Below are 23,229 nucleotides of genomic sequence, written 5' to 3' on the forward strand. Positions count from 1 at the left end.
CTATAGCACTAGGAGCAAATGATAACCACCAAGGTGAAATAAGGAAACAAGTATACATGCCAAGCATCATGGTGATTCATACTAGAATGCCAAAAAAGTTAACTGAAATCAATTGCAAGCAATAATGGTCAAAGTACCTCACAAGAGTTGACCCCACCTTCATTAGATGCAAAGGTTAGGCGAATGAATATATTGGCCAAAGAATGGGTGACATACATCTGAGTAGACAATATTGAGGTCAGAGTGGGTATTGCTCCATGTAGTATTTTCTTATTATGTCAAAGAACTTACCTAATTGTAGATCCTTTTGTCCCTTTGTCCTTAGCTCCTTCTCTAACCAAAGCTCACAATCAAGCTCATTGCTAACCTTAGTTTATCTCAAGGCGTAAGTGGGTTCTCAATTTGGCAGTATGTACTTTTGTTCACTTCTCTCCGTTTTGTTCCATGGAGTTCTTTGCTTTTATAGATGAGTTAACAAAGTGATTAAATGAATTTGGACATCTTTTTGATTGAGTTTGATTTAGTCATTTCATCCTTATCTTGAATTTATGATCATTTTTTACCTTATCAGCCCTTCCCCCATGCACTTTAGCAACCTTGTCCACTTCAATGCTTTGTGGTAGAGGAATTAGGGCATTCAACTCTCCTTGCTAGGTCATCTGGGGCATTGGACAATGTTTAGGGGGGTGTTAAAGAGGCAAAATTGGACTTTTTTAGGGTTTCCATGAAGATTTTTTTCTGCATCTCAACCTTCCCCCTGTGTTGCTTCTCTTGTAGACTTAGGGGAGTGTCATTTTGAGTTTTTTCACAAAGAAAAAATTCGTAACTATTCTATTAAAAGATCAGTTACATGTTATAAAAACTGGTAGTATCAACTACTGTTCAGTCCATAAAACTATTACAAGCTGCCACAAGTCAAAACTGCAGGCGATCACAGTCCCATAAAACCATGAAAAACATCAGTGATGAAACTAGTGTCCACATAGTAAATTTTGAGTTATAACACTAGGAGCAAATGATAACCACCAAGGTGAAATGAGGAAACAAGTATACATGCCAAACATCATGGTGATCCATACTAGAATGCCAATGATCCATACTAGGGGAGTGTCATTTTGAGCAACCTTTTGCAATGAATCTGTTCGTTGTTTACTTGACATTTTTGTTGTTTTTGGACACTGGAGGATTTGGTTTGAACTTTTGAACCTATTCATGGTTTTCTACAATTGTATGCCAAGAGAATGATTTTTAAGATTCATTGAATGTGCTAAAGAACCCCAATGAAGAATACTTGACTCCATAGCCCAACAATCATGGTACCAATGCATTTTAGCTTGGTTCCTCCAAGGGTTTTACCTTTGGTGTCCATACTTTCATTTCCACTATAGAAATTTGTGCTTAATCATTAAATTATGTAATAATGGTCAATAATAAATTAGACTTAGGCATTTAACTTTTTGTTATATTTTTGCTTTATGTCTTATTGATCAATCCCACATTCATAAAGTGGATTGACTCAGTGTTAATGTAACCTATATAAGAAAGTGTTTGCTCTCTTATTATAAAACTGAATACAAAGAACTCTTTCGAGTTATTTCTTGGCTTTCTCTATGCTCGTGTTTTCTTTATATGGTATCAGAGCGAGGTTATCGAGCCACGAAATTGTAATAGCGTGAAGATTCTAGGGACTGTTGCCGGTAGTGAACCAAAAGCTTTTCGGGTCAATTGAGTGATTTTGCGGTTTAAAAACCAGTCGTACGGAATTGTATGGAACATCAGTCAATTCTTGTGCTGTTATTTTTTCCGTACAAATAGCTGCCATTTTCCAGCTGCCAAAACCAGCCGTCAAACAGCTGCCGTACAGCCGTCAAACAACCGCCAAGCAGCCGTATGGTCGTACGATCTGTAATTTTTTAAATTGCTTGCTGTAATTTTCGAAATTAAGGGTCAATTTTCGAAATTGAAGATCAATTTTTGAAATTAAATCTGAATTGAGCTGTTTTTATTTGAAATTGGACTGTAATCATCAAATTTGGACCGCAATTTGTCCAAATTGGGTGTCAATTTTTTGAAATTTGGCTGTAAATTCTGCAATTTCTCTCAAATTGTGACAAATCAGATTGTTAAATAGCAGATTGGATATGCTTATACCTGATTTGTGGACCAAATTTGTGGATCTGGTGTTTTTAGTGGCCGATCTATTATTTTTCAGCGTTTTTGAGGCACTTTTGATCAGTTTGGTGGCAGATTTCCCAAATTTGACTTGCAGAGATGGCTTCATTGAACAATATCATGTTGGAAAACAGTTAGAATTTCTCTGGCAAGAAGTACAACACGTGGAAACAACGGATTTTTTGCAATCTTTGAGTACCGTTGCTTGGATGAGGTGGTTCTAGGCAAAACTACCCGACCCATAATTGCGGGTAAAGATCAGGACAAGTTTGATGGCTATGACAAAGAGGCCATGCTTATCAGACTGTAAGTTACTGATGAGATGCTTCCTGAAGTTCAAACAGGGAAAACTTCAACTGCAGTTTGGACGCATTTGAAAGATCTTCATGAGACATTTGACAAAGGGCGAACATTCTTTCTGAATAACACGCTGTTATTGATCACGATGAGTGAAGGTGCCTCATTGCAAGAGCACTTGCTCAAGATCAAGGACATCCGAGATCAGTTGCTAGCCATTGGTCGGAAGATGGAGGAAGAGGACATGGTGGTTATCACGCTAAAAAGCTTACCACGAGCCTATGAGCATTTCATTGAAACCCTCAACATTACTACTACGAATGTTGACCTGAAGTTCGAAGAGATTTGCAATAAACTCTTACAGCAGAACAAATGGAGGAAACCATTGGGTAGTAGCACTGAGACAAAGGGTTTTGAGCAGGCCTTTGCAGCTAATTACAAAGGCAAAGGAAATGGGGCCAAGAAGAAAGGCTAGCAAAGTGGGGAGGATGGTCCCCAGGGACAGAAGACCATCACTTGTCATTATTGTGGCAAGACTAGCCATGTGAAGAAATAATGCAGGAAAGGGTTAGCTGACCAAAAATCCAACCAGGGAGGGTCTCAGCCAAAGGCTCATGTTGTAGAGCACATCGAGGAGAAGGAATCAACCTTCTATGCCTTCATAGCCACAACCCAAGCAGACCAGTCCAAATCATCTGCTTGGTATATTGATTTTGGAGCATCCCGACATTTCACCAACAGGCAGGAGGAGTTCGGGGCATGTTCATCCAAGGATTCATTAATCTTTGGTGGTGGGGCCGAGTATAAGGTCGCTGGTAAAGGACATATTCAACTTTCCTTTGGAGAAAAAACATTACTCTTTCTCAATGTCTACTATGTGCCAGGCATGAAACTCAATCTGCTAGCAGTTAGTCAGATTATGTGACATTGTCCAAATCTAGATATCAACTTTAGCAATCATAAATGCTATATAGTTGAAAGGAACACCAAGAAGACTGTTGCTCTTGGTGTAGAAGATCATGATTTGTTCAGGTTGGTAGACATTGGTCAGGTAAAAGAACATGCATTAGCAACGAAATTTGCATCAGATATTCGTACACTATGGCATCTGAGGTATGGGCACCTCAATATGACTTACCTCTCTCAGTTGGCTCGAGAGAAACTAGTTGATGGACTTTTGGATATATCACTGAAGATCCAGGGAGTTTGCAAAGCTTGCCAAGTTGGCAAGCAACATCGATCACCATTTGATGAAGCACAGGCTTGGAGAGCACAAAGGGTCCTTCAGCTGGTTCATGTGGACGTTTGTGGACCAATGAGTATGACATCAATCACCGGTGCCAGGTATTTTCTACTGTTTGTTGATGATTTTAGTAGAAAAATGTGGGTGTATTTTCTCAAATTAAAATCTGAAGTGTTTAATGAATTTCAAAAGTTCAAAGCATTAGTAGAAAGAGAGTCAGGTTGTCACATAACCACTCTTAGGTCTGATAATGGTGGAGAATTATGTTCCAAAAAATTCCAAAAATTTTGTACTAAGCATGGCATAAAGAGACAATGCACCACACCCTACACTCCACAACACAATGCAGTAGTTGAAAGAAGAAACCGCACCATCACGGAGATGGCCAGATGTATGCTGCAGAACAACCCTGTTCCACAGAGGTTTGGGCTGAAGTAGGATTCACAACAATTTACCTGCAGAATAGATCTCCAACGATGCCGATAAAGAAGAAGACACCAGAGGAAGCATGGTTTGGTGGAAAGCCTAAAGTGAGTCATTTGAAAGTCTTTTGATCTACTGCGTATACTTGGATTCCAACTCACAAAAGAACCAAGTTAGATCCAAAGAGCAAGAAACTGATGCTTACAGGGTACAGTGACACTCATAAGGCTTACAGGTTGGTTGATCTAGCCACTCATAAGGTGATCTTTAGTAGAGATGTTGTTGTTAATGAAGATATTAGACCTTTCCAATCTTTTTCAGAGTCCCGAATTACCAAACACCTAGAGGTCACAAAAGATTCAGGCAGCTCCCCCTGAAGCGGGGGAAGATGAGACTCATAGTTCGGTGATTTCTACTCTTGACAGTCTGATTCGACAATCAGATGATATTCCTACAGGAAGCCCAAGTCGTGGTGGCAATACTGATTTGGGTGGGGTAGATCCCAAAACAAGGCTAAAATGGTGGCACAACACCATTGGTGATGTTCAGATAGGAGAAATGATCGGGGACGATCATCCAGACGAAAGAGCATTCAACAACCATCTATGGTTAACTTTGTTCTTATGGTTAACCTACAGGAAATCTATGAGCCACAACACTTTGAGGAGGCAAAAGGAAGACTTGAATGGGAGAAAGCCATGGCATATGAACATGAGAGTTTGATGAAAAATCAGACTTGGGATCTCACATCTCTTCCACCAGGGAAGAAACCCATAGGCTGCAAATGGGTCTACAAGGTCAAGTACAAAGTAGATGGTACACTTGACAAACACAAAGCACGATTGGTTGCAAAAGGATTCTCTCAGCGAGAAGGCATTGATTATGAGGAAACTTTTGCTCCCACAACAAAGATGAGCACCATTCATCTGGTTCTAGCCATGGCCACACAGTTTGGCTGGAAAGAGCATGAAATGGACGTGAAAAGTGCCTTCCTAAATGGAGATGTGCAGGAAGAAGTCTACATGCAACAACCACAGGGGTTTCAGGTTTCAGGAAAGGAGCATTTGGTTTGTCGACTGAAGAAGGTTCTATATGGCTTGAAGCAGGCACCTCGAGCATGGTACATTAAGATTGACAGATATTTGGATGAACAAGGGTTCCAGTGGAGTCCTTCAGATTCCAACATGTATGTCAAAAGAGTTGGTAATGATATCATTCTTCTAGTTACATATGTAGATGATATCATTGTCACAGGTAGTGAATAAAAGGCTATAGAACAGATCAAAAATAATATAAGAAAAGCTTTTGACATGACTGATCTAGGCCTCCTGCACTACTGTTTAGGTGTATAAGTCTGGCAAACAGGTAGCAACATCTTCATATCACAATCAAAATATGCCAGAGGTTTGTTGGATAGATTCAGAATTACAGATTGCAAAATCTCATCTACACCTATGGAGAAAGGGTTGAAACTTTCAGCCTAGATGGACTCTAAGGAAGTTAATGAGTCCATATACAGGCAACTAGTGGGGAGATTGATATATCTTACAGCCACTAGACCTGACTTATGTTTTGCTGTGAGCTACATTTCCAGGTTCATGAGAGCGCCAAAAGAACACTGGACCGCAGCAAAATGAGCTCTGAGATATGTGAAAGGGACACTTGACTTTGGCATTCTGTATAACATAAGCAAAGAATCCAAGTTTATTCAAATTTATAATGATTTTATATATAGTCTCTATATAATGTTGGCGATTTTTAAGGTAAAATAATTTTATATTCTAAAATTTGGGCGAATCACCTTTTATAAAATTGGAAATTGGCGAATCTTTTTTGTGGAAAAATCATGGAAAATTAGCCCACTGGGCGAACATTAGCCCCAAAATTTTTCCATGGTGGATATACAGATTTCTGTAGACATTCTTACCAAGCCTTTGGGTCCTGAAAAATATGTAAAGTTTCGGGATAAGCTTGGTGTAGTTAGTAAATTGACCATTAAGGGAGGGTATTAAATTATGTAATAATGTTTATAAAAAAGGTTTTCAGCGATAATCACATCAAAATTCATTTGTCGACGCGTTTCAAATCAACAAGTGTGGTTCATTATCCGTGTGGTTGTCGACGCGATAATCTCATCTTGTTTTGACGATGAACCACACTTGCTGGTTCGAAACACGTCGACAAATGAATTTTGATGTGATTATCACCAAAAACTTTTCTTATAAACTTGTTATGGATCACAGAAGCCTCAATTCAATATGTAATAATGGTCAATAATTAATTAGACTTAAGCATTTAACTTTATGTTATATTTTTGCTTTATGTCTTATTGATCAATCCCACATTCATAAAGTGGATTGACGTGGATTGAATACAAAGAACTATTTCGAGTTATTTCTTGTCTTTCTCTATGCTCGTGTTTTCTTTATATTAATTGCAAATTGAGAGTAAGAGAGTACTCATTGGAAGATCAAATGAATTTTAGGGTTACCATTCTTGGCTTGGAAATGTACTATTCCTAAAAGAGAGTAGTCAATATTGAGGTCAGAGTGGGTATTGCTCCATGTAGTATTTTCTTATTATGTTAAAGCACTTACATAACTGTAGTTCCTTTTTCCCCTTTGTCATTAGCTCCTTCTCAAACCAAAGCTGACAATCAGGCTTGTTGACCACTATGTGTCAACAACCCATAGCAGTACACCCCCTTTTTTCGCAAAAGGGATAGCGCCTGATCGATGTGTTCGTGCCGTCCAATTATCATCATCAGCTTGACCAAGATGTTATAATGTAAACCCATTCTGCATGTATGTGATGTAAATAATCTCAGCAGATCCGTGTCGTGTATGTAATGACCTAGGTAAACCTACTTTTCTGGTGACGATTTACATTTTGGGAGGTTTTTTGTCTCACCGATCCATTCTCGAATGATCGGCAGAGTTTTCCTTCAGTCTTACCCTAAAGCCGGAATGGATTTTGTCACTAGGATCTTAGGCGAGTCCTAGTGTTCTAGATCTAGTCTATGTAAAAGTGATTTAGGAATAATCCTAACTATTTGGTTAGGTTATTTTATTACAAATTGCTTGGTCTGCTGGATTATATTTGTGTCGCAGAAATGGGTAGTCTCTGAAAGTCTTTTACAAATGGGTTTTCCCCCTTGAGAGGTAAAAAATATGAAAATCATAATGTAAAGTGTCTTGAGGGTTGGAAAAATAATTTATCCCCTCATAGGTTAATTAATTAAATTTTCTGGCAAAAAATTAAGTAAAATCATAAGCCTGAAATTTAATTAATTCTAGGTCCTAGCTCGCTAAATTTTAAGCCTTTGGTCCCTGGGGGTTAAGTCAAAGTCAAAATTTTGAAGAAATTAACTCAATTTTTTTATTTTATTTTTGAGTTAATTAAAATGCATTTAGTTGAAAAATTTGAATTTCCTCAAGAATTTAATATTTTGACGGATGAGATTAAAAGAAATTTTAATCCTCATCAACGATTGAGATTGCTTTGACAAGAATTACTCGAACTAGCCGTTGGAGGATTTATCTTTAAATAGGAAGTCATTCGTCAGTCAATTCGTTTGACCTTAGAGTCTTGTGTTAAGCGAAAAGGTCTCGTGTAATCTTTTTTTTTGAATAATAAAGAAAGACTTTGGGGTTAATCTTCGCCGGTGTTACTCTTCATGGAAATACTATAAGATGTGTCATTTTTCATGTGTAATTTTTTTTAGCAATTGATAATAGCTTCTGAAGAGTGATTTGAGTACAGGTATCTTGCTTAGTCGCTAGGAGTTAAGTCATAATTTAAATTTTGAATGTAATAGCAAGTATATCTATTTATCTGAATTTTATTATCATTTTCTCGCTCTATTTTGATGGCTAAATTGAGTTTTGCAGGAAAGTTTTGATTTTTAGGACCAGCCAACTCCCGATCCGTGTTTTCTGAAGAGCCTAGCTTAATTTAATCTTGGGCTTATCATAAGATTTTTATTGGTGATGCATGAAGGGTTTTGAGCTAAGTACCTCCTTTAAAATTAAAAAAATTAATTTTTTATGTGCGAAATTGATAGATCTGGCTGTTGAGAGGCTTAGACTATCAGATCTGGGAGAGGAGTTGGACTCACACTCCTTAGATCTGATAGATCTGCCATTCTTGTGCATAGATCTATAAAATTATTTTTGGTTTTCTGACTTGGGTTTTTTTGGGTTTTAGTTTTTATCATTATATATATTGTTTGGGTGTTTTATTGTTGTCGTGCAGCTACAGATCTGAGGAAGAAACCTGTGTAGAGTCCAAATCTAGGCCCTGGAGGAGATCTGGATCTCTGGGGTTTTATTTGCATAATTTTGCAGGGATATTATTCAAAAGATTTTGCAGTCCAAGGTTTTCAAAAGGTTTTAAATCTAGAAAATTTTACAAGGGTTTCAAATAAATCTGAAGCAGAAGGATTTAACATTTTAATAAGAATTTCTGGAGTTTTCTGGCTACCATTTTTTTGAGTTTTTCGATCTACTGGTTGGGTTTTCGTTTCGCTGCAAAATTTTGATTTTTTTTCAAGGCCCACAACCTTTTGTTGCTACTTGCATTCTCTACGAATTTGCAAACACCAACCATGGTGCCATCGCTCCCATCTACGTTTTCTTCAATCATCCCATCATTGCCTTCAAACTATGCAAATGCATCCCTCTGCCCAACTCCTTTTACCCTTGAAATTCGTCCATTGCCTCGCTGCTCTGCCTACAAATTCCTCTCCTGCTGCATGTGGTATCTCTTTGCCCTCACAGCAGTTCCGTCCCACAGCTCTCAACTCTTCACAGACCATACCCATTATTCTCACTCCTTAATCCTCCATCCAGCCCGCAGCCATCCTTTCCTGCAGTTCTGCCTGCAAACGCTTCTCCTTAGCCCGTGGATCTCCTTTGCACGCTGCTCCATTCACTCTTGCACAACTCTCTTTTGCTCCCTCTGCAGCTCCATCACAACCATCAATCCCCCGCTGCTCCATTGCCCCTGTGTCCTTCTCGCTGGTTGCAATTCACGGCCTCGTCGCTGCACTTCCATTCCGTCGTCAAAACCTGCATAAGCAACAAGCAAACATTTCGATTTGTTTCTTTTTATTTACTTCTTATGTTTTAGTGGGTTAGGGTTAGCATCGTTCCTTTTTTTTTTTTCATTTATGAGTTAAGAATGTTTAAAGTTTGATTTTATTCTTTGCTTTGAGTTAGACCTATTCCATTTCAAAATTTCGATTTTTGTTTATTATTTTCGATTTCCCTTCAGTTTATTTTCTGATTTGATTTATGTTAAACATTTTATCATTTTTCTTTTATTGTTTTTGATTTTTATTTGTTTTCATTTTCATCTAAAACATTAAAAAATCTAAACATTTAAAAGCATAAAAAAATTTAAAAATTGAAAATTTCTAAAAACTAAAATAAACTAAAAGGGATTGGCGCTTTCACATTTAATATTTTAATGTGGCCTATGGCCCATTAAAATTTTAATTTTTAACCCTTTAATTCATTTTAATTACGTCACATTAAAAGATCTTGATTTCTTCATTCGACTAATTGCCTAAGGAATAATTAAAATACTAATTTAAAGTTCCTTGGTGTTATTTGATGATTAAATGTATTTTTGTGATTTCTCTATTGTTAAGGTGCGACTAATGTTTTAAAAATTATATTGACTATAGGAGAAAATTAATTAATTCTAGATCTAGGTCATTAATGAAAATCATTTTAAATTCGGAATCTCTTGCATGATAAAGTTTTGGGCGGTTGCGTTTAATCGTTCATGATCTTCACTTTGCCACATTATAATTTTCTTTGGATGACTTGTCATTTATTTAGTCTTTGGTTAATTCAAATTAAAGGCACTGGTCTGTAGTCATTTTTATCTTGTGATTGTGTCTATCTATCTCAATTGACCGAGACTTGTTCTAAATTCATCAAGTTGTTCATCCTTAAAATCTCCTAGAGCCCGTGTTCCACAGGCTACCCTCGTCCATTCACCTTAGGGACTACCCCCCTTGACTTATCTAGGAGGGAGTCTAAACGGAGTGAGTAAGGATTAGAGTGACAACCCTTACTCTGAGTGTTGTCGTGGTGCCTAGACACTTTGTGCAACAACAAGGCCCATTGCTAACCTTCGTTTATCTCAATGCGCAACTGGGTTCTCAATTTGGCAGTATGTACCTATGGTCACTTCTATCCCTTTTGCTCCATGGAGATCTTTGCTTTTATAGATGAGTTATCGAAGTGATTAATGAAAGACCTCGAACCACTGTTCAAAGAGTTGTGTGCAGTTCGCTACTGCACTTTCAACTATCGTTATACCCTCTATGACAACGGTTGCACGCTGCTCCTTTACTTCTGGTAGAGTTGAAGGTTGGGCCTTCAACTGTAATTCTGTGATTTGCAGGTTCAACTCCAATTGAACCCTCTCCATTTCTGTACCAGCGTCGCGAACACCTGTAGCCAGCTTGCAAACGCACACCTCGACTGGTTCTTTCTTAGGAATAGCCAACTCTAGGAGCATTCAGAATGCCTCCTCCACGACCTGAATTATACACTTGTTTTGGTCGGTAGCCTCAGTCATGGTGGCGATGGCAGAGTCTCGTTGTAGTGCCATCTGTTCATTGTTAATCCTTTGCTCGTTGATCACCTGTAGAGTGTGGTGCTCACGGGCCCTCAACTCTGTAATCACTCCATCCTGTAATAGGTGGAGCACCTCGCCAAGGAGCGCTACCAAATTCAACCCTACTCCCTTGAGGGTGCTGACAATGGGCCTATAAGTTTCATTCTCTGTGGTCAGTGCTCCATCGGGAAGCACTATCGCGCTGGATACCCTCGCGCGCAGCATCTCGGCAGCTTCTGAAGTGCTGATAGCAAGGCTGGTAGACATCGTGCTAGCCTGTGACGCGCGGGTCTGCACCTCCTGCATACATGTCTAGATAGCCCCCAATACTAGTTGTTGCTGCTGCTCAAACTGTTGTAGGGCCTCCATAGTGACATCTCGCACCGTGTCTCCAATTTCGTGCAACTCGCCCTCTATGAGGGTGATTGCGTCCAACGACGTCTTAGTGGCCTTGGACTTCTTCCCCGACCCTCCTTTCTCTTGTTCTCTTGGATGCTTGATGCGGGCGAACGTCGCTTGTGGGTCCGCGTCATGCTACTCTGTCTGCTCGTCCATCTCTTCCTCTGTCTTAGGTGAAGGCGACCTCGCGCCTTTGTCAGAGACCCACTTTGAGATAAATGGGTGTATATTTAGGTAATATGATGTTCTAATTCCATTAAAGATGATGATTCTCAATTTGAGGGCCAATAACTTTTGGTGAGTTGTAAGTCAAGGGTCAAAGCCATTTTGGGTAAGATGTGAAACTATCCCCTCAGTTATAAAAATTAAAAGGAACAACAAAACTTTGTTCCATCATATCTTACGCATATATTTTAGAAATCTAGAGGCGAACAAATTATTCAATAGTTCCCAAGATAAAAAAAAAATCAAATTGGACACATGGATCCAAAATATTATGATGATTCTCAATGAGTGAACCTTATCTTTGAAGAATATTAGATAAAACATATTTTGGTTGTGCGACTCATGATAGACGGATCCATAAAGGTATTATGGAGTACTAATTCTATTGGACCTAATGGTTCTTTAAATAAAGTTGCATTTTGGGGTATATGATGAGATGCAACTCATGTGGTACAACACTTTAGGAATTCGTGTAAAACTAGTCCTTGTGACATACAAAATGAACAAAGAAACAAAATTATATATCATTAGAAAATACTCATATATTTTATCCATTTTGAGGTTGGTACATTAGCCATTAGTTTCCATAATGGAAAGTTGCAGAATTGATCCTTAGATCCAAATTCTTATGACAATCCTTATTAACTGAAACCTTTGCTCTAGATAATGTTTGTTAAAACATGATCTAGCTATGGGGTTTATGGAGAAGCCCCCCCTAAATGTAATTTAATGTACTAATTCCATGACATATAAGGATCCATTAAATAGAGACCTAATTTTGGGTTTATGATGAGTTAAAACTCAATGCTAAAATCCCTTTAGGGACAAAAATGAAACTAGTCTTAGGGGCATAAAATGAATAAATTAATAAGATTGAGTTTCATCAAATCATACACTTGCATTTTGTCCATTCATAGACATAGAAATTATCCAGTTATTCCTAGAACAACAATTTACAAATTTGACCCTAAATCCAAATTCTTGTACTGATCCTTATTAAGTGAAACACTAGCTATGAACAACACCTAATAAAACATGTCAGAATCATGTAACCTATAGGAAATTGGGAGAGATAGAGGAAATTTGATGTCATGATTATGTTAAAGAGAATGATTTATTGAACTACGTATGATTTTGGGGTTTATGGCGATTTGCAACTTGGAGGTTAGATCCCTTTAGGGGCACATGTAGAATGGGTGTTACGGAGTCCATAAAATGAAAGAAAGAAATAAATTATGTGTATTCAGATACTATAAATATAGTTTGGCCACATAGAGGCTACCACACTATTTAGCGGTGCTAGGGAGAATGATATGCAACTTTGACCCATCGATCCAAATTCTTGAATTTCTCACTTTAACAAAACACTAGCTCTATGAAATGTCCTATAAAAAAATGCTTTGGTAGTGGGACATGTGTAATAAGGGGGTTATTGAAAGTAATCTAATGTTCTAAATTTAGTAGAGATGAGGGTTTGTTAAAATAATGCCCCATTTGAATTTTGGACTCAACAGTGAGTTGGAAATTGAGGGTTAGAGCCATTTCAAGAGAATGTAAAATTGGTTCTTATGAATACAATATGAAATGATTAACAATACTTTATGCAATTATATCCTACACGTGTATTTTGGCCACCCTAATTTTGAAACACTCTTTATTATTTCTAGGGATGATGATTTAAATATTTAACCCGTAGAATGATAATTCTAATCATGTTCCATATTGTGAAAAATATTAGATAAAAAATTGGCCATTAGAACATGTTCCAACTATGGAAATTATTTGATAAGGGGGAATCTATAGGTAGTAGAATGCCCAAAGTCCATCAAAGCTAATGATTTATTAAACCAAACAATGGTTTGAGATGTATGGGTAGTTGCAACTCATGGGTTGGTGTCCTTCATCAACATATTTCAAATTGAATATGGGGTATAAAAATGAACAAAATAATGAACTTTCATGTTGTTGGGCCATATACTTATATTTTAGCTATCCAAATGTTATGGAAATGACTAATAGTGCCCAAAATGACTTTAAATTTGAACCTAGGTCCAAATTTATGATTTTGCACATTGAGAAAACCCTAGCTCTACGAAAACATATAAAAAATATGTTTTTGGCCATGCAATTTGCAAAGAATGGGGAACTTAAAAGTAATATAATGTCCAAGTTTGATAGACTATATGATTATGAATCAAGATTTGACTAGGGACCTAGATTTTAGCTATCTAGATGTTATGGAAATGACTAATAGTGCCCAAAATGACTTTAAATTTGAACCTAGGCCCAAATTTATGATTTTGCACATTGAGAAAACCCTAGCTCTACGAAAGCATATAAAAAATATGTTTTTGGCCATGCAATTTGCAAAGAATGGGGAGCTTAAAAGTAATATAATGTCCCAAGTTTGATAGAGTATATGATTATGAACCAAGATTTGACTAGGGACCTAGATGTCACTTCACTTCTAAAATTGTTAGGGAAAATTAAATTATGTGCTCTTTAGGTTTCTATGGTTATATTGTTTTCCAATAGTCATATAAAAATTATTTTGACTAGTTATTCTTTGGATTTTGAAGATCCACCTGATTTGGCTTGATCACCTCATTGATTTTATGGGTAAAATTTTGTTAGTATCCTTTTTTATAATCTCCCTTTTGGTATTAGTTATGTTTGTGTTAGTTTGAAAGTTCATATCATTTATAAAATATTTGTGGCCATTCATTCCATTATTAGTCCCTGCCATGGCAATGGCATGGGACTATAGTAATCGATTTCGATGGCTTAACATTAGTTCGCCCAAAATATTTAGTAAGTTTTCAGGCATCGATGTGCTATGTCGTCCGCAGACCATATTCTAATTTTTTTCGTGGTCTTATTTAGCCTCTTCCCGAGGCGGAGGGGTGATAATCTTATATTATTTTGGTTTTGTGTTTTTCATATTTCGAAATTGTTTCAAACTGTAGACTAATGCTAGCATTAGTCTAGCAATATTAAATGCTAGCCCAGTTTGGAAATGCCAGGGAAGATAAAGTTTCCATAAGCCATTTCTTAGTCGCTGAAGTTGCCACGTGTTCGTGCGGTGTCACTGAAGTTGCGACATGTTAATGTGGTGTCTCTACGGGAGCTATCTTCGCATTATCCAGGGTACTTGCCTGTAGAGCCTTCCTTCTTAACCAGTAACCTAGATTCCAGGGCAGAAGAGAGCTGTGAAGCAGAAGTAGCACAATAGGGAGAGCTATGAAGCAACACAATAAACTGTGTCAACAATTGCTACAAACTGCAAACTCCAAACAACTTAGCCTACCTTGCTATCACTTATAATCTAGACCTATGATTTTGGAAAGAAACTCAGGAAACTCACCCACCATTTTCGGGTTGCCAGAGGACGAAAGGGTCTTTTTGATGGGCCAACAGCTCTTTGATATGAATCTTCGGAGATCTTCTTCTTTCCAACTTGCCGACAGCTTGGTCTCCATCTTGTCTCGAGTCTGCTTGGCGTTAACATGTCCCTGGTCTTCTTCATGATTGAACCGAGCTCTGAGTCAGAAGTTTCTTGGACTTAACACATCTCTGGTCTTCTTTATGACTGTACCGCGACCCAAAGTCTTGGGCTCTCAATCGGAAGTTGCAGTAGAGAACTTGGTGGGCGGTGTGGAATTGGGTTTGCCATGAGGAAGGAAGCCCAGAATCTGTTAGCCGTCCGAGGAAGGAAGCCCAGAGTCTGTTACATCGTCGTCCGAAGAAGGAAGCCCAGAATTTGTTAGCCTTATTGAGACCTGTCAACCCTAAATGGAGCGTCTCCACTATCTGTTCGTCCATCTATCTGTCTACAATGTGCTGTTTACAATACCTTTACAGGGAGAATAACAAAAGCATGAGTCACTAGAAAGTTGCAATGTATGTTTCTGTTTTAAAGTGTAGCAGAAAACAAAATTGAATAATGGTAATCTAGATAAAAAGGAAGCAATAACAGACAATAATAATAACTATGGCTGCTTATCCATTTCTGTGTATTTGTTGTATTTAAGTAAATACATCTTTGGTACTGTTAATGGGGACTTCAAATTTTTGCAGTTAACAACATAAGCTCTAGATTCAATAATGTCCTATGGTTTCAGGCTACAGCCGACAAGTCATTAATTTGCTACAGTGACAGGCTGCTACTTCAAGTTAAGGATACCAGGAAGCTCAAATGATCAACAATTTTGAAAGCTTGAGGCCAAATTCCACCTGTAGTCGTAGCTGGAATGGCGCCAAGAAAGGTAGGCGCATCTTCTTCCTCCTTAAAGTCCCCACAGTGATGCTCTGTAGCTAACCACAATGAATCTTCTGCCGCACTAAAGAAAATTGCTACCTTATTGAGATCTGTCAACCCGGAAGAAAGAAAATTGCTGCCTTATTGAGATCTGTCAACCCTAAATGGAGCATCTCCACTATCAAATATGCTTTGGTGACTACATGTACGATCAACAATTTTGAAAGATTATACCTCTGGTGGTGAGCCTGGTTAGGTTTCCCAATCCATCCGCTGAAAAACTATGTGTTTGTGTTTAGCAATTGAGTTTCTTCAAGGCAATCGTTCTCTGGTTACACCTCTCAGTGAGGCAGGAGGCACATGTAGGGCATGCAAATGCAATTTTTATAAATTACAGCTACCACATAGCATATTAATCATCCTACACAAAATGCTATGTGTGACCTACCATGAAGGCCATGTGTCTCATCGTTCCATTTATCAAAACTCTGCCATCCTTAACCTCAGCCTTGTTCATTCCTCAGCCTCATGCCCTCCTTAACCTCGGTCTTGTTCATTCCTACCTTGGCGTTGTTCTTATACAGATGCTTGAGGCCCTCATGCCTGTTGCAGTGTATTCCACTGGAGTTTTGTTGGGAAAGGAGTGTTTCAGTTCAAAGACTATGGGCAACATGGTTGGAATCTCTTTAGGGGTTGCCATTGCTGCATATGGGGAAGCGCAGTTCAATTCTAGGGGTGTCATGTTGCAATTGGGTGCTGTGGTTTTTGAGGCAACACAGTTAGTCTTGATCCAAATACTTCTGACCGCTAAGGGGATTAGTCTGAATCCAATAACATCACTGTACTATGTTGCCCCTTGCTGTTTTGTATTCCTGTCAATCCTTTGGGCAATAATTGAGTTCTCGGTTCTAACAGCCTCTTCTTCATTTTATCTGGATGTGAGGCTTTTTAGTGCCAACTGTGCATGTGCATTTCTGCTGAACTTGGTATTTTTTCTTTTGGTTGGTAAGACATCGGCCCTTACAATGAACGTTGCAGGTGTTGTCAAGGACTGGCTCCTGATTGCCTTATCATGGTCTGTTATAAAGGACAGAGTGACTGGTATTAATCTGTTAGGGTATGGCTTGGCTTTCTTGGGGGTTTGCTTCTACAATCATTTGAAATTGCAGTCACTTAAGGTAAAGGAGGCTCGGAAGAAGGTCTTAGATGGAGATGAAGATCCGAGTAGGTTACTTGGACAAAACCCAGATACCGAAGGCAAGAACAAGAATGATGCCAATGTCTAGATTACGCAGGAAGGGCTGTTGATCTTGTTCTCACAGGTATCATGTCATGTACCAATGTGATATAGTTTGATTTGCCTTTTATCTTATGAAAGTGGTTCAGGGCTGCACCACAAAGAGTGAACTTCCTTTAGCTTAGGTGTATCTATTCCACCAAACTTGCCTGAGATTCTACCCACCCTCATCCCTTTGAAATTCATGCAGCACATGTAGTGCAGACCATAACAAAAATGAAACCCTGGTGGATAACAACTTCGGCAGTGGATCAATGTTCTGTTGGCTGTCGAGTTTATTCTTTGTGGCAACCAGACCCTTTATCACAGGATGAATAAAGAAAAAGCTTCATTGTTTGTTGATCATTCTATCCATTGTTTCCTAATCCTATTTTAATTATCTTATTAGTCAAAAGGTAGAGATTTTAAACTTTGTAGCACGACAATTGCAATCACATTCTTTTGGATTGATGATTTTAGATGCGGGAGCCTCTTAATCTTGTGGAGCATTGTATTCTTTGGATGAAGGTCAGTCAGGAGCTTTGTGTGTAGTTTTAGATATTCTGATAAATGTCTTTGGTTCTCATAAAAAAAATTAAAATAATGGCCTCATAAATTCCTTCAAATTGAACAGTTCAAAAGAATTGTGCAGGTGCATGTTGCTTTGGTATGCTGAAAGTTTGGATCTGAAGGTATCATTTGGTTTTTCATTTCATTTCAAAAACTAAGCATTTATGATATAGAAGGTAAACACAGTTATAGTAAAAACTTCCGAACTACACCAATTGGACTGTAACTTCGATAGCCTTATTTGCACCCAATCCAGAATTAACTACTCACAGGACCTGAATGTGCACTGTTGTTTAAAACTTTTCCAGAGCTCATTCTGGTATTCATCGATAACTTCACTTCAGTGAGTTAGCAAAAGGTGTAGCCTCTGAAGCATTTTTTAATCACTGTCTGCCAGGTTAATGATATTACTTATAATGCCATGAGCTGTCATTTGCAGCATTAACCATTGTTATCATTCTAGACCAAAAGACTGAAATTCATGCTGGTAGTTGGCACTAGTTTGATGTCATTCAATATGTTCTTGTTGGTGTTTGCTTGAGAATGACTCCATCATCATGCAGCGTGCTTGAGCTTCTAGTTTTTAATGACTTGCTTGAGTTAATTTGTTCCTAGCCTATTTTCAGGATCTGTAAGTGTCCTCTATCTATTCTGATTAGCTTGACTAAGCAGTGACAATGGCAAACTAAAGCTATATTTTATAACCTCCCTATAGTGAGTTAGCAAAAGCCGTAGCTTCTGAAGCATTCCTTAATTACTGTCTACCAGATAGATGATGTTATTTTTGATGCCATCAACTGTCATTTGTAACAGTAACCATTGTTATCATTTTAGGCTAAAAGACTGAAAATTTATGCTGGTAGTTGGGAGTAGTTTGATTTCATTCAATATTTCCCTGTTGGTGTTTCATTCTGGTAGTTGGGAGTTAATTTGTTTTCAACCTATTTTCAGGGCCCAGAAGTGCACTCTAGAGTCTATCGATTCTGAGTAGCTTGACTAAGCAGTGAAAAGAGAACAAAAACTGTGTCAATTTTAGGTCAATGGGAGACACTTGAAAGTCTGTTCAATGAAGCACTGGCAATAAAAAAGGGTGTAATTGCTATTATTCTGTCACTTTCCAGTCCTTTGTATCAATGGGCTTGAAATTGACAGTTCTATTCTCAAAAATTATGAACTGTGCAAAATTGCAAATGGATAATGGTATTCCTGAATCCAACGTGGAGTGCCTCATTTTGAGAATTTGCTCCTTGATATTGCTCAAATATATATGCAGTATTCAGAGCAGATTTAATCACGCTCCAGTCTTAATGGCAGAAAGCCCTCTGCAAGCCAAAAAATAAAAATAATTAATGTCTGTTCTAACTTCTAAGCCTCAAGTTATTTTCAATAGGAACAAGAAATCTCACTGGAAGATGAATTTGAGAGAACCAATAGATATCTGCAGCAACTTCATATTTGTAGTACTCAATTTTAGTAAGGAATTTATCTTGTAGACTTAACTTATCTATTCATTTCCAGTCTTACTGTATTCAGCTGCAATATTGGATTCATTGCAGTGAGATATTCCTAAGGGCTAATATTCAGTTATCTCTCTCTATGCGATCAGTTCTTGCCCCATAGGCTACAGACACGAGACATTTAGCTACTTCAAAGATAATCTGCTTGCATTTTAAGATCCCTTTCAATCATCATTTTGTAAGAAATATGATGTTCTATTTAATATTGAGCAATCAGTTATATTGAATTTCCTATTTTAATCTACTTCTGGTAATTTGAGATCCATTTAGATTGTAATATGATCATCTTACATTGTTTTTCAAAGTTGAATGGTTTTTACCTATTGTTCTTTTTGCAGTTTACCATATATTCATTTGCAAATCGCTCTGTATTTCTGATTTTGCTCCTGCATCATGGCTCAACAAGCCACGTGTTGCATCTTTCTCTTTAAAAGCACAATGTCGTGTTGTTGAATTAGTTTTCTCAATTTTGAGCTGTGATTCAATACCTTTGTCAACCATCAATGTGAAGTTCCCAAAACACATTCTGTTCCTCCTTAGTCATGGATTTCCTGCCGAGAAGTGTTTCACAGTCACATGGAAATGTAGTTTGAAAAAAAGACAGGTGGATTATGTTGTTTGTTATAGCTTGTCCCTTCTTTTGCTTCATTTTGCTTCTGTTTCTTGTTAACAGATTCTGGGCTTCCTTCTTCGGATGACGATGTAACAGATTTGGGCTTCCTTCCTCGGACGACGATGCAAGACTTTGGGATAGCATACATGCTTAAAAACCCTCCCTTGGTGATTTAAAACATACCTGTCATCCTAGGTATCTTCTTCAGGCTTTGAACTTTGAGCATCTAAGCCTATTCCTGCCTCCTTTGGAAGGAGAATATGCTATCCCTCCTTTCCCCTTTGGAAGCAGAATTGTCATTCCTGTTGAATGTAAGTTGGATTTCTGTTGTCACTAAGACCTTACAATTCAGGTTAACAGAGTATCTGTACAAGTGACAGTATCGAAACTTCAATTTGCTTAGGCATTCAATGGGTTTTGACAATTTCCACTTTCAGTCAAGTTTCAAGCCAAGCTTATACTGATTACCCATTTCAGGATTGAGCTGGAGACACATAGAAAGTCTCAGGGGTCTTAACCAGGTCTCACAACACTGCTCGAAACTTGTCGTGCAGTGGTGGTCCAAACCAAGCCAGCAGCATCATGGCAAAAATATGATTCCCAAAAAACTGTTGATAGGGTAGAATATTGCACCTTCTTCTTGACAAATAGAATATTTAGCAGAGTTGGAGTTATCAATTCGTATAAGTTGCTTGGCAGATCTTTCACATGTATATGATTTCTAGTGATTTTACATGGTAAGTGAAATTAGCGGTTGACTTGTCTCTTCTAGAAGTCAGATATGCACTGAAAAGTACCCATGAAGCACTTTGCAAATGAAATCTTCAAAGGTTGTTTATGTGCTGGGGGAGAAGATTTTTATAGCCATGGCAATCTCGAAAATACCTATGCACAATCACTATGGCTGAAAACGAACTGCGGGATCAACTTGAATGAACTAGTATCTTCCTCTTCTCATCTGTACTAAAGGCAGGAATGTGGGTTGTTTATCGGCCTCATCTCCCGGCGAGCTTGAAGTTATTGTATCTGGATGCCTATTTTACTGGTCTTGGAATTGGTTGTCTATATCATGTATAAGCCTCTCAGCGTGTTTGAAAAATTGACTGTTTTGGTTGTCTATATCTGTACAAGTCTCTCAGCATGTTTGAAACTTTTTGCATTGGCAGGGACTTGCTGCTATGCAGCCCTCTTTGTTAATTCATATGATGAATCCTTCTATACAACAAAAGTGTTAATGTTGTTGAATGTTGACTAGTTTATGTTTAATTCAATGATCATTGCTGTTTTCATTACATTCTCCTTGCATGCTTCTAGTATCATGTTGGTTATTTTTGTTTTGTGAATGATATGTCTTCTCATCCTTGTCCAGAAATTACGTGTTACGTGTATTAAATGAGCATTGATTTGAGCTTGCTAGATAAGCACAAAATCTATAAAATCTATCATAGAAAATGTGTTGGTTAGCTAGGGTTAGCTAGGCATAAAAACAATGTTGAAAGCTATTTATTTCTATGGAATTATATGTATCAATGATAAATCTAATTATCTGAAATGCACTTCATACTAACATTTTATATCACCCCTTTGTTTTATTTTTAGGTTTCCCAATCAGAGGAAATAGAAGATGGAAATGAAATCAATGATGCGGTTGGATCAATTTGAGATAATGATGATGGTGGTGGTTTCATTAAATATGAGAGTCCAAATACTAGTGTAGATATATAGGTTATTTGCATGATATCATTGACATGTTGTATATTTTACTTCTCTTATGTAAATATGTTCACTTTATGGTTTGGACATCATATTGACTTGTTTCATTGAGTGGCATTAGGAAATGGTTATACAATCATCATTTTGATTTTTTTTTAAATATGACGATTATAAAAAATTGTTTTATAGGATATTATATATATGTCTATTTGAAATGATTATTTAGTTTTCTATGATGATGTCCATGACATCATGATGTGATTATATTGAAATCATATATACTATACTGACTTGTTTGATTTGATGGAGATGATGATGTTGCTACAAAATTACCTTTCTTATATCTTTTTCCAGAGTAAAATTTTAGGCACTAGGGATGGGGTGGGGAAAAAATCAACCTCCCCCTTATCTTGAAGGCAAGAGGGAGGATGTTGATAACATGCCAATGCCACACTATACACTCATTTAAGAGCACCACATAGATTATTATTTTCAAAAGCTTAATATTTCACATATAATAATTGAACCTCTCTGAGGGAGGCTAAAAAACTATTTTTCCCACCCATTTGAGCTAAACCAAATTGACAAAATGTTTGGACATTAGGGACTACCTAGGGAAAGAAATAACCCTACCTCTTTGCCCAAAGTTAAGATTAAGGTTGTTGATACCATGTCAAAGCCACATAATATACTCGCTTAAGAGCACATATATTACTCTTTTCAAGAACGTAACATGTCATTTACAATATTTAAAATTAGGTGGAGAGGATAACAATCATTCCACCCAACCGTTTAAGTTAAACCCAATTGACATACTTTTCTTATATCTATTGAGCATTGTTGATTTTAATTAATTGCAATTTTGTATGGAAAAATCATTATCTTGAGATATTGTTTGTAGAAGGAATATTTTATGGATGCACATTTTTTTTAGTTAGGATGAATGCCTTTAATTTCACTTTAACTACCTTAACGCTTCTTATAATGTTAATTCAAGTTGAGATATATGTTAAATATTGTATTTATTTCGTATTTCTTAAAATAATTTGAATTAAAAAATGAGTATAATAACATTAGCATTAAACATAAAAATTTATTAGGTGAAAAACCATATATGAACTGGATGAATATGGGAAAGAAAAATTGGAAGAAAAACTTTATGCTAAAATGGATGAAATACTAGAAGCTATAGCTGAAGAAAAAACCCAGTGTTAAAGTGGAAGCCTTAGTGGAAGAAAATATGGTGTTGAAGTGTAAGTTATAGTTAAAAAAAACATGGTGCTAGAGTTGAAGTTATAGTGGAAATAAAGCCAATTTCTAAATGGAAGCAATAGAAGAAACATGGAATGTTAAAGTGGATGTTATAGTGGAAGAAAATTTTTTCTACAAGCAAAGTTGTAATGGAAGAATCTCAATGCTAATGTGGAAGCCGTTATGGAAGTAAAACTTATTATGAATAAAAACAAATATTAGAAGATATAGACAAACTAAAACTAGATGCTAAAGTAGAAGAAATGCTAGAACTTATATTGGAAGCAAAGCTCATTTTGTTGTAAAAAACAAAAATATGGTAAAGTTGGTGGTATAGAAGAAGCTACATTATGAGAAAAAATCAACACAATACACAATGCTACTCTAGTTAAATTACATGATGCTAAACCTAGCACAAAAGTGTGATCATAGATAAAATTTAGAAAAACAATTAATGAAAAATGTAATGTGAGAAAAATTTGTCATTAAAATTAGTACCAAAATCAATGTAAAATAAAAAAATTATCATTTAACACCAAATTTTGTGTTGAAAAAAATGTTCTACATTGACAGGAAAAATACATTGAATTTAGAGATAAACTTGGTGTTAATGGACTATTTCATTACAGTGAAAGAAAT

The 23,229-nt window shown here is 37.1% G+C and overlaps 1 long non-coding RNA gene and 1 pseudogene across 2 annotated transcripts in view; both read left to right on the forward strand.

Annotated features, from left to right (window-relative positions):
* LOC149230780 (uncharacterized) overlaps positions 1–21,560 on the forward strand; it is a 58,973-nt gene extending 37,413 nt beyond the window's left edge. For both annotated transcript variants that reach the window (XR_016248023.1, XR_016248022.1), the window contains exon 3: positions 21,226–21,560. This is a non-coding gene — a long non-coding RNA (uncharacterized LOC149230780). The remainder of the gene's footprint in view (positions 1–21,225) is intronic.
* LOC149230781 (putative sugar phosphate/phosphate translocator At5g25400 pseudogene) lies at positions 15,720–16,940 on the forward strand (annotated as a pseudogene).
* Positions 21,561–23,229: the final 1,669 nt, after the last annotated feature.

Source organism: Pinus tabuliformis, chromosome J (assembly GCF_031772625.1).
Source record: "Pinus tabuliformis cultivar Carrire ecotype Pingquan chromosome J, CPIR1, whole genome shotgun sequence".
Lineage (NCBI taxonomy): Eukaryota > Viridiplantae > Streptophyta > Pinopsida > Pinales > Pinaceae > Pinus > Pinus tabuliformis.